General features: G+C 37.6%; 1 protein-coding gene across 3 annotated transcripts in view; it reads right to left on the bottom strand.

The window, feature by feature from the left end:
• The window catches only part of LOC134741045 (protein trachealess), a 201,226-nt gene that overhangs the window by 85,158 nt on the left and 103,209 nt on the right, over positions 1-12,859 (bottom strand). The window lies entirely within an intron of this gene.

Here is a 12,859-nt window from a genome sequence, read left to right as displayed (position 1 = left end):
TCCAAGTTTTGAGCTGTCTCCGTCATACACTACCCACAACACGTTGAGCGAGTGTTACCCACCCTTTGCCCTTGACCCTTTGCACTCAGCAGCACTCCAGGTGTTTCAGATCTGGAGCTTTCCCCATCATACACTACCAGCGGCAAGTTGAGCGAGTGTTACCCGTTACCCCTGACCCTTTGTACCCAGCAGCACTCCAGGTGTTCCAGGTCTGGAGCTTTCCCTATCATACACTACCAGCAGCACGTTGAGCGAGTGTTACCCCTGACTCTTTGCACCCAGAAGCATTCCAGGTGTTCCAGGTCTTGAGTTTTCCCCATCATACTACCAGCGGCATGTTGAGCGAGTGTTACCCCTGACCCTTTGCACCCAGCAGCACTTCAGGTGTTCCAGGTCTTGAGTTTTCCCCATCATACTACCAGCGGCACGTTGAGCGAGTGTTACCCCTGACCCTTTGCACCCAGAAGCACTCCAGGTGTTCCAGGTCTTGAGCAGTATTCATCGTACAACCAACAACACGTTGAGCGAGTGTTAGAAGAGTGGAGAAGAGAAGAGGATGACTTTGGAAATCATAATATCAAATTCCATCCAAATCGGTTTTTATTGGATCCCATACAAATTTCCATTACCCCCCCCCCCCGTTTCTGGAGTAAAACCTATCCTATGTCCTTCCCCAGGACTCAAACTATGTCCATACCTCATTTCATCTTAATCGGTTCAGCGTTTATTGATTCCCCATACAAATTTCCACCCCCTTAAAGGGTGAGTTCTTGAATAAAAAGTATTCTATGTCCTTCCCCGGGATTCAAACTATCTGTATACCAAATTTCAACAAAAGGCTAGTTTCCCCTCTGGGTTGGAACGTTGGAAAGTCAGATGGCAGTCGCTTTCGTAAAAACTAGTGCCTACGCCAATTCTTGGGATTAGTTGCCAAGCGGACCCCAGCAGATTCCATGAGCCGTGGCAAAAAGGCTGGGATAACGCGAGTAAGATGATTATATATATATATAAGATATTGCCTTAGTGCAAATCATTATCATCATGCTATATAATTTGTATGTATTATATGAATACATAGGTCAATTGTTAAGAGTAATAAACGATTATATCAAATTTACCGAAAGTTTTATTTTAACCTGCCTTAGTGCAAATCATTATCATCATGCTATATAATTTGTATGTATTATATGAATACATAGGTAAATTGTTAAGAGTAATAAACGATTATATCAAATTTACCGAAAGTTTTATTTTAACCTAATTAAAGTTATAAAGTGACGCATAATGTTGCGAAAGTATCAATATTGTTTAGGCGGTCGCGTTATTTCAAGCAGCGGCCGGCGTTCGGTTACTGTGTAAAAGTCGTATCTTCGCGCGTTTTCAAATCGACTACGGGCTCTAAGATATGGATTGAATATTGAATAGGGCCAAGGTCTCCATTCTCCTTGTAGCAATATGCAATATATCCTTGTATGCAAGGATTTCGAAGCCCAAATGACAGATGATTCGAATATATTATTGTTATGTCGCTCTTGGTCGAAGAGACAAACCTATAGGTATCATACTCGTCAATAGCTAACTCAACTATATTTTCAATTTCAGCAGCGCAAAGTCAAAACTAAAGGTAGGTACCTATGTTGTACTGGTGTGTGCGCATCACTGGTATGGAGCGGTGTACCTCCATTAAAAATTAGTACTCATAATTATGTTTCAAAAGTAAACTAGAAGTTATTTAACCCTTAACCCCAATAACCCCAAAAAAGTAGTGTAGGTACATACTGGTTATAAAACGCGAACGCGTATGTAACACCGCTGGAGTCGCAGGCATTCATACCATCACGGTGACTGCGACTCTCAGACAGTATGCTTGTTTGCCATAGACGTCGAATAAAAAAGTAAGTATATTATGAAGAGAAATATCCGTATTTTTCATTAACTAACTACAGTAGATTTTGATCTGCCTGCTTGTTTTTATAAGTGGCCATATTGTCTTAGACATATTTTACCGAATAAAAAAATGGAATCATAGCGGCATCGCTAGGGCTGCTCCTGACGTCTCCCCCGCCAAGGCACGCACGACTGGCCGCTAGGGTTGCGATTTACTTTTGACTACAAAAATAGTTTCGAGACGACACACGCCAAAACACTTTTTTATTTACCGAATGTATTTTACATCAAATCAACTATTTAGCTATTGAACTATCGATTATATAATTAATAAATAGATACTAAATAACTAGTGGCTTTGTGATCTTCCAACTTGCATTTCCATACACAGGCTATGGAACGCCCGTATTTTACATAGTTATAAAAATACGAAGTGTTTTGAGTTCAGATGATTTCTCCTGTTAACATTGCAGTATTATTTCAACTGTTTTGAAAGTTCCTTGAAAAGTACCAAAATATTACACCTATGGTGCTCATTGACATGCTCGGCTCGAAACAGTTTACGTGCTTCGCAAGTGCTACTGTGCTGTGGCACCTACTTTTAAAGATGAGTAAGTTAATTTGTAGTGTTGAATAAAACTAAAAATAATTACAGTCATATTTGGCGATCATCACCTATCATTACCTATTTTCTCAATAATAAATAAGCATGTCATGAAGCACGTCGAAGTTCGCATTTGAATTTCCGGTCCGTTCGTCCCCACACAAGAGGTTAATAAAGCTCAGGCGAACGTCACTTTGACGATGGACCCAATCCTTCCCACACGGAAGCGCTTTACAGAAAATACCTTTTCCGTCGTCCCAAATACTTCATGCAGTAACTCTTTGTCGCATGCCCTCCGTCTAAGAATACCACGTACCCCGATTTTTCTGGTCAAACGAGCGCCGAACGAACGTTCAGAGTCGGTCGGCCATCACCGATCTATCAACGGTCGCGCGCGGAATTCTAAATTCGAAATCACCAATCACGCCCTCGATATCAAATGGTCTTACGGTCATTTGGTAGAATATTGAAAATCGAACGAACGGCGAACCGATTTAGATTCGTTTCTTACTTGCCAGTTGTGTTTAGATTAGAATTGTAAAACCCTATTGCATTTGTTTTAAGGTTTCTAAAGTTGTAAAAGACAGCAACGAATGATTCAACTGTTTTCTGTACCTACCCTTTGGTTGATGACATCACTTTTCAAGCGAATCATAAATTGCCTACCTATATCAAAATTTCCTTTTGTCTTCGAGGAGTCATCGCGGAAGACAGTAAAATGACGTATTAGATATAAGATAGGCTAATACGTAATGCTGTGCGAATTGACAATGAAGTACCGCGTACAATATAAAATATCAGATTTTTATCAAAACAAATGTATAACGGTAGCTAAAAAAAAAATCAGCAGTAAACGATAAATCCAAGCAACCCTTCACTACAGGTGCAAAATAATTTAAACAAATAAATCTCCGGGAAATTTCGCAGCGTCTGAAATAGCCCCCTGGGCGCACTTGGCTGCTAACTGCACAGAGTTTTTCGACATTTTTAATAAAATAGGCGACGATGGCGGAAAACTTGAAGGAGGGCTACACTTAGAGCGTTTTTACATTGTCCGGTTCGATATCGGATGTAGGATCCTACATCCCCGTAGTCAGGCAGCGGGGCCGCGCCCGGGCGCCGTCTTTAGCGGTCACGCACTAACAAGCATTTATGCCTACACATACGCACACAAACAAATATGTTCGGTCCGACAGCTGACGGGGGGCTCCGACATGGCTGAATTTATCGGAAGCGCCTTTCCGATATCAGATGTCGGAAGGCGCCTATAACAAAAACAGCCGCAGGAGAGTGCCATTGGCATTAAGTCCGCCTTATTTGCGTTATTTAACATTTTTAACCAACTTCAAGATTTCAAAAGGAGGAAGTTCTCAATACGGTTGTTTTTTTTTTTTTTTAATGTTTGTTACTCCATAACTCCGTCATTTCTGGGCCGATTTTGAAAATTCTTTTTTTGATTGTAAGTATATATATACAGATTGGTCCCGCTTTTGTCAAAACGCAGTTCTGATGATGGGATCCATGAAGAATCGAGGGAACTCCTCAAATGTTAAAGGCATACATATAGTGATTTTAGTATTTTCATCAACAAATCAAGCATTTACATTTAGAAAAGTGACATTTAAAAAAAATTAAAAAGCTTTTATTTCGGATTATTTACATCCATAGAATTACATATTATTAAAATTAAAATTAAAAAATTAAATTAATATTAAACTTAAAATTAACTTAAACTAAACATATTTAAAAAAAATACTTTTTAAAATCCGCACGTGGCGCGTGCGATTTCGCCCAGTGGCCAAATATCGGGCTGTCATATGCCCCTGCGACCGCACTCTTCGATTTTTGTATTTTCGTATTTTCACAAATCCAGCATTTACATAAAGAAGTGACATTTGATGAAGTGGAAATGCTGATGATGGTCAGAATGGAACTCTTCAACGACACATAGTTCGCGTTTGGCGATTTATTCTCTTCGTTATGGACCCAGACCCAAACTTGGACCTGGACTTTTTTTGAACTGCGATCCTCAAAGAACCCAACTGCTATCAGAAAAGTGGGTTAGGTTAGGTTAGAACTGTGACCCTTACAGAAACTAAATGCTATATATCAGAACATTGGGTTGGGTTAGGTTAGAACTGTGACCCTTACAGAAACGAAATGCTACTAGAAATTGGGTGGTTCTACCTCCTTATAGTTAGGCAAAAGATGCTGTCTTTTTCATTTCATTGTCTGGAGTGCACCATCAACAATAAGTAACTTTTCAACGGCATTCCCCACTGAAGTCGGTTTTTTTTTCTTAAATTAAATGCATATATATACATAAATACAGGGAATCACATATATCTCACATTTTACTTCCTTCCGACATCCGGTATCGGATCGGACAATGTGAAAACGCTCTTAGAATGCTTATATTTTATGAGAATGTTATAATTGTTATAAAACTGTTGAAAATCCTATCGTTTTTAACCGACCTAAAAAAAGGAGGAGGTTATCAATTCGACCGTTTTTTTTGTATGTATGTTACCTCAGAACTCCTTCATTTCTGAGCCGATTTGGAAAATTATTTTTTTGTTTGAATGTATATAATCCCTAGTTGGTCCTGTTTTTGTAAAACCCCAATTTTGATGAAGGGATCCATTAGGAATCCAGGGAACTCCTCAAATCTTTTAGGCATACATATATCGGTTTTAGTATTTTTACAACAGTACCATTTGTTGAAGTGGAACTACTGATGATGATCAGAACGGGACTCTTTAACAACGCATGTTTCAATTTTGGCGATTTAAGTCCTCTGTCACGTTACTCCCTCCTCCACGTATATTGGAGGAGTGAGTAACGGAGCTGGGAGTGAGGAGGTAGAAAGGAAAGGATAGATATAACAGGGGTAGGTTCTTTATTTATCGGCTATAGTCTAAATATGACACGCTAACAGATGGTTTAAATTACAAAAAGAATAAAAATACGTTTATAGTTGCGCTAGTAGCACGCGCAAGGCAGGAGCACGCACACGGATAGGCGCGCTGATAGCACGCGCAAGGTGAGGCGCGCTGGTAGCACGCGCACAGTAAGGCGCGCAGATAGCACGCGCAAAGGTAAGGCGCGCAGATAGCACGCGCAAAGGTAAGGCGCGCAGATAGCACGCGCAAGGTGAGGCGCGCTGGTAGCACGCACACAGTAAGGCGCGCAGATAGCACGCGCAAGGGTAAGGCACGCAGATAGCACGCGCAAAGGTAAGGCGCGCAGATAGCACGCGCAAAGGTGAGGCGTGCTGGCAGCACGCGCACAGTAAGGCGCGCTGGTAGCACGCGCACGGTAAGGCTCGCTGGGTAAGGCGCGCTGATAGCGCGCGCACGGTAAGGCGCGCTGGGTAAGGCGCGCTGATAAGCACGCTCTTCGAAGAGGCGAGGCGCGGTGACAACACGCGCCTGTTGAGGCGAGTCGCGCCGATAGCGGGCGAGGCGCGGTGACAGCACGCGCCTGTTGAGGCGAGGCGCGCCGATAGCGCGCGCCTAGGAGACGAGGCGCTCCGCTAGAGCAACCGCAAAGCACCACCGGACTTGGGCGCGTGCAGAGAGCGCCAGACTTCGCCAGGAACACAGGTAACTTTTTAAGGAGCGCGAGCGAGGGTTTCTTGATGGTGCGGGGCCTGGCTTGGCCCCGCACGGACCCTTACAACTGACGTTCCTTTGTTGGGAACTAGAAGCAAACTGAATTCAGATGTCCGCTGGGCCGCTTATATAGCTAGCGATAACATTTTCTAGAATTATTCTTTACTTTGTTATTATTTTTGAAAATATTTGAAAATATTTGTTCACCAGTAACAATTTTTAGATAAAATTTAGAACAAACTACTTGAAAACTATACGACCTAAACTTCATGCTAAGGAATTTAGAGTAAATTAATAGTTTGACGGATTATGTCGAAACAAAGAAACAAATATGTCAAGGAAAATTTATAGTGAATTTTAGGTCGATTAGCTTTGAAATCATTATAAAAACATGAAATGATTAGAAAAACAGCAAGGTAAGTTTCAGGAATTATGAAACAGCAAGCGGGGCAGAGGTTTCAGACTTCGCACGCGACAGGAAAGTTCGCGAGAGCTTAAAGCATCTCCGTAACGTTATCCTGTGATTTTCAGGCGCAGATCAAGAAAATAGTAATTTAATTGGAGCCAGGGAATGCAATTTTAAAAGGTTCGATCAATTGGATTCTTACGCTAGAAACCAAAGAAGGGAGGAGTTACAGAGAAGTAATCCAAGCATGCAAGGTAAAACACTACACCTCTTCGTTATATTTGTTAAGCACAGTAAGTTCTGAAGGAACATTTGTGTTAAGGTCTAGTTCTGATTATGGGTTCCATGAGGTCCAACTCCTCAAATCTTGATAGCTTAGATCCAGACCTTGAAACTTGAAACTTACCCGAAGTGCAAAAATGGTGACAGTTTTGCCGGACAGATGAAGAAACACTAAAAATTGAAAAATAAAATTAATCTTTAAAAAAAAGTAAAAGCGACTTCAAACGGGAAAAAATAAAATGTTATTTCGTTTTAGATGCGCTAGCAAACTGAAACGTTTGAAGTCGGTGCCAAGCTAAATAGTTACAATACTGGTTCTTGTTCTTATCAAACTATTATATACCAGGGTTAGCAGTCGGTTTGACGGCAACTTGAAGCTTTTAAGATTTGGCTTGGCACCGACTTCAAACGTATCAGTTTGCTAGCGCATATAAAACGACATAATATTTTATTTTTTCCCATTTGAAGTCGGTTTTACTGTTTTTTAAAGATTAATTTTATTAGTATGTTAATGTCAGTCGTCGTACACACTAGGTACTACATGACGATAACGGACATTGAACTTGTCATTGTTCATGTAAAACAGGAATAACAATATAGAACTGTTTGGGAGCGACGACAAATAATTAAGTTTATTTATATTTAAGCAATGTATGAGTGCGAAATTAATGTTTCTGTTTCCATAGTTACCCTATATTGTGTTCGTGGTTGCACCTACATACCTAGATACTAACGTATTTTGGTTAATTGTAAAAAGAAACCATCAAATCTTGGCCCCAATGGTGCCGTGCCCGTAAATAAGAGAGATAAAAACATTATCGCTCTCATTTTAATTTGAGCTCGCATTAATCATCGCGCCGCGCGGGGGACATTTATTTTGTAAGAAGTATTTGCAGGGTTGACTTTCTAAAATACGGAAAATATTAAGTCTCGGAAGCACATTATTTCATTATTTATGACATGGCTGAAATGGTACTTTATCTTAGCTTGTTTACTTGTAGAAAACCTAATTTTTATTATATTATTTATTTATCGAAATATTTTAAGAAATTGCTAGATTGTAGACACATTGCATTATTTCTTGAACCCTACAGAATCATATTGATAAAATCTCATATTTTCTTAGAAATATCAAATAGGTACCCACCGAGAATATAATGGCGTAATAGAGCTACCGTTCTCAAGGGCCTTGGCTCATAAAACCGCCAAATAATGTGTATCAATAAGATTTTTTGTCCACAGTGCATAGGTAATAAATAAATACCACAATGCAGTTCTATGTTGTGTCGAAATCAAGACAGAAATAGGGTGGATTGGGTAAAACTAGCGGTAACTTATGTAACTTCAATATACAGGTAGGTTTGTTTAACTTGTCTACCACAAATATAATAATAGATTTTCAAAACCATTCTTAATTATTATTTTATAATATCAAATCACACAGTTCCGTAGATAAGTAGTGACAGACGTATATAAATACATTAAATATACACCAAGGACTAAGTACCTAGATATTTTTTCGGTGCGTGGTTGGTTCTTATAAGAACATTTTACTACAATTTACCTTAAAATAAATACCACAAGTCCCTATAACAATATTCACCTCTGAGAACATCCATGTAATGCTAACCCTATTAGCGCCATTGCTATAAATCTGCGCCTGACCCGCGATCGCTACAGGTGCGCTACCTGCGCCGGCGCTTGTCCGAAGCAGCATTCGAAATTCAAACTTTAAAAATCTTAAATTGATTTGACATCGATTTAAAATTACTCGCAGTGCATCTTGCTCGTAATATATTAATATTGGTGCGCGTGGAATTGTCTATTTTAGATTTTTCCACTCACCTACTCGAAGGTACCTGGAAGAAATCCCAAAATAAGTTCCCTTTGTACCTCAATTTCTTTAAATTTTATATGAATCTATTTTTGTACAATAACGTGATTACCTACTACTACTAAATGCAATACCTATGAATGTTGTCAAATCAATATCATGTCAATTTGAGATTTTAAATTTTCTGATGCGGCTCCCGCTCATTAGCCAATGGAATGCATTGTTGGCATTGTTTTGACTTAACAAGTTTTTGGGGGTGTTTACAGATTTTTTCGAGGAAATTTTATATTTTACCTTTTCAAGGACTGGGTGACAGTCAGTTTCTACTTATAAACTAATACTTTTATAAATTAGTTCTATGGAATGCGAAAGTAAGAATTTTCATTGCTTTCATTGCAAAATACCTTTATCAGTGGAGAATACATAATTTTACACCTTTTTTTTACTTGACCTGTTTGGGGTAATTTGCTGTGACTAACAATTGTCATCATAATTGATAAGAAATAAGAAAGGAGTCTAATTCTTAACCAAGGGTTTAGGGTATTTCATAGATTCCAGTTAATTTAAGTAGGTGCCTCTCAAGCAATAACAAATAAAGTAAACCTACACTCGTGATGTTGTCAAGATTTTCACAAACGGTCCAACAACAATCATATACACAATTACACACCTACACCATTCATAAAAGTGGCCAAATGTTTTGAATTATCCGACGATCTAAACGGTAACATCCTACACAATATGTAATGAGCCATCATACAAATGTCAATTACAGAACTTTTGTTGATGAGTGGGGTGGGGTTATAGCGGAAAACAAATTCCAGATTTTAAAAGTTCCTTACTCCTATACTAATAATTAATAAATCGAAGAAAATCAAACAAAACGAAGAAGTTAGTTGGGGGTTGTTATAAATAAATTCCGTAAAAATATTTTCTATAATGTTAACATCCGGAGAGGAAATGGGGACCACGTTTTTATAGCGAAGCGGTCATAATATGACTTCGTCCCCCTTTCGTCTTAAAAACTAGATTTTTTCGCAATGCGCCCTTGTTTGAAGTGTTACCCTTCACGTAATTACACCACTGACACATCAAAACCGCACGCACACGCGCGCACATTCTCACTAACCCTTCGAATGTCTACCGAGAAATTACGTAAGCAGATACTTTTTAGATCTTCATCTAGGATTTTTCTTTGAAGTCAAAGTTTTGGGGTAAAATTGAATATTAATAGCAAAATTATTCCCGCCAGTCCCTTTTCGAGTTTTTATTACTTTATTAACGTTTTTTTTGTTGTTAATGCGATATAAACAAATCGTTGTGGGCTTTTATATGTTCGGGGAAGGGTGTCAAAAAACAGTAGCATTTTTATAGCTTAATCGTGTGTTTGTTTTATAAAATTTATTAATATTAGCACTTGTTTTTGTTGGTCGCTATAAAAGTTTTTTGTTCAGTTGACTTTCTAGAAAGGTTGGCAATAAATGTAGGTGTAAAGTGCCATTAGGTTTTTTGTCTCTCTACCCTTTAAGTATGTTGGTCCCTCCATAGATACTAAGACAACCTCATATAACTCATACCGTACAAAATCTTGCGTTAGTTATTACCACTATATATTTTATCCTAAACATAAATCAATTTTACACAATATTGTAAGGCTCGGTACAGGAAATTATAATAATTAATAACGATGAACTTCGACCACGCCACAAGTTTTCTTTCACATTCATGGTCCTAAAGCCAGGGATTTAATATAAACATAAACAATTATGTTTATGAACAGTGTCAAACAAAGTTTTCCAGAACTCATTACGAAACATTGTTTATAAACGGTTTATAAACAAAAATATTTTAATGAATACATGGCTTAACAATACTCAATTACTTGACATTTTGAGTTGAACTCTAATAAAAACTGTATGGCTTTAGCTAATAAGGGAGACAGCCAGTAATTAAAGCTACTGAAGGCAAGTAAGTGGTTCAATAATCAGAAAAAAAGACAATAGAACCCATACATAAATTTTAAACATTATGGTTTGTCAAAACAGTGTCAAAATTTATAACAAAACAAAAAATAAATCGGCAATAAAAGGAACGGTAAAAATGATTTACTCTTTTTTTGTCATAAATATCGGCTCACCTATTCACGCATCCCTCAATACACAGCGGATTAAGTCATAAATTTATGAAAATTGCCATCGATAACCATCGCGAGTGTAGCATTCCAAACATAAGGTTTTTTTTAAAAATTTGGCGACCAGGTAAGAAAGACAAAGGTCAAGATAACAAATATTTCGTTTAGTATATGATGACGTTAAAAATAAAATAAAACTTTTCAAGACACAGTAACTAACAATGTAAGTAATTAAATATTTCAAGTTGATTTTAACATACTCCTAATAGCCGTATCGTTCTGAAACTGCAAGTATATATACAACAGATGAGTTGTACCAAGTACAAGTTGGCAGAATTTTATAAAAAATCTGATATATGCAGTTTTGGTAGTATTTGCCGAGTTTGCATTACAAAATCTTAAGGGAGTAAAGAGTAAAAAGATAAAAGGAAATACACTTGGAATTCATTTAGAACTGTAAAGTAAAATTCCACTTAGTGTCGGAATCCGGCCGGTGGCTACAGCGGGGACATTTGTCGCTAAACAAATTGTGTGCTATGTTATGCGGGGCACGGACTAAGGCGACCTCCACCGGCACAAGAAAGGGTGTAAGCGCGAATTTTTGCAATTTGAGTTTTTGTAATAAGAGAAAGAAATGCAAAAAAAATTGAATAAATTATTAAATTTCGTTACCATATAAAAAAAGAAATCATTATGGGTATATACATTTAAATTTCAATCCATAATTCCGGATCCAATATTATATATGTATACACAAATAAATGAACATACTAAATACTAATTACAATTAATTAGTATTAATAGGTACATACTTATCTATTTTTTAAGTTGTTTAAATAAGTAAATATAATATTCCAAGAGAATCCCTTTTTATGATCTTAGGTAGGTAGGTCACAAAAATATCTAACTGAAAAAATTCTAAAACGCTAAAACGTAAAATAGCGAGTTCTACAGCTTTCCTCCAGGCGGCAGGGTTGGATGAAAAACGAGCCACCAGAAATTAAGTCTGCGTGAAAAATGGTTTTCTTGGACACTGTTGATGCCTAGGGCGCGGGGCTATTACCGGCCGTTGTTTAAGGTTTATAAACTTAAAGCTCATATGGGTTACATCAAGGGGTTTATTCGCTTACTGAAAAATGATATAAAATGGTGTACAATTAGCATCAAATATTCGGTTACATACAAAGTGGCCTAGTGTCGCTGATTATATCTTGGTCACCTATAAAGAATATATGTGTTAATGTAAATTCTTGGCGAGTTTTTTTATGTTACAATAAGACGCTTGATTAAAAAGTGAAATATGGAAAAAAAATAGTCTAGAACTAATGTTAAGATAAGACCACACAAAGTATGCCACTAAAATACCTACTTAATAGAGGATTTTGTTTCAATATAATTCGATGGAGATAATGGCGTGATAGAACACTGCGTAACATTCATCATTGCAGACAATAAGTAGCATCCTGCAATTTATTAATCCCATCAAAACCAGAAATTCTTATGTTCATATTGGTAATATACTAGTAATAACGTATACTAATGTATAGTTCGTGTACCGGGGCGATAATACCGGCTAGTATCACCTATGTTTATTATACAGCGGCCGTCAATAGGGCAAGAACAAATCGTTATTTATCATTTGCATTTCCATTGAAGCACGACAGGGTGTCATTTTTATTTTGCGATAATACGCTCGAATTGAAAAAAAAGGGTACTATTTATTATATTCGTATCAGGAATTTGCTGGCTGAATTAACCATGTGTGCAGTTTTTTTATATATTCGAATGAGGCCTTACAAATCCAAACTTACAAATTGATTTCAATTAGATCTCAGTTTGTTATCATTCGCGCGTCCATCGCGCACACACTTACCTACCTACAAGATTCGCTGCAAGTATTAAAATATTAAAAATTGATTTTTTTTATTTCTGAATGTCAGTTCCTGCAACAATAGGGTACTTGTAATTTTTTATTAATGGTACCAGTCGATCAGGATTGTTTTGAGGACCCATTGCCTTAAAGCAATACAAAAGTTACAAATTATGGTCAAGTCTGGCACCCGCACTTTACTGACAAAACGCTTTTAACAAAATGGCAATA

This window comes from Cydia strobilella, chromosome 1, assembly GCF_947568885.1.
Source record: "Cydia strobilella chromosome 1, ilCydStro3.1, whole genome shotgun sequence".
Classification (NCBI taxonomy): domain Eukaryota; kingdom Metazoa; phylum Arthropoda; class Insecta; order Lepidoptera; family Tortricidae; genus Cydia; species Cydia strobilella.
This window is presented reverse-complemented; position numbering and strand designations above follow the sequence as displayed.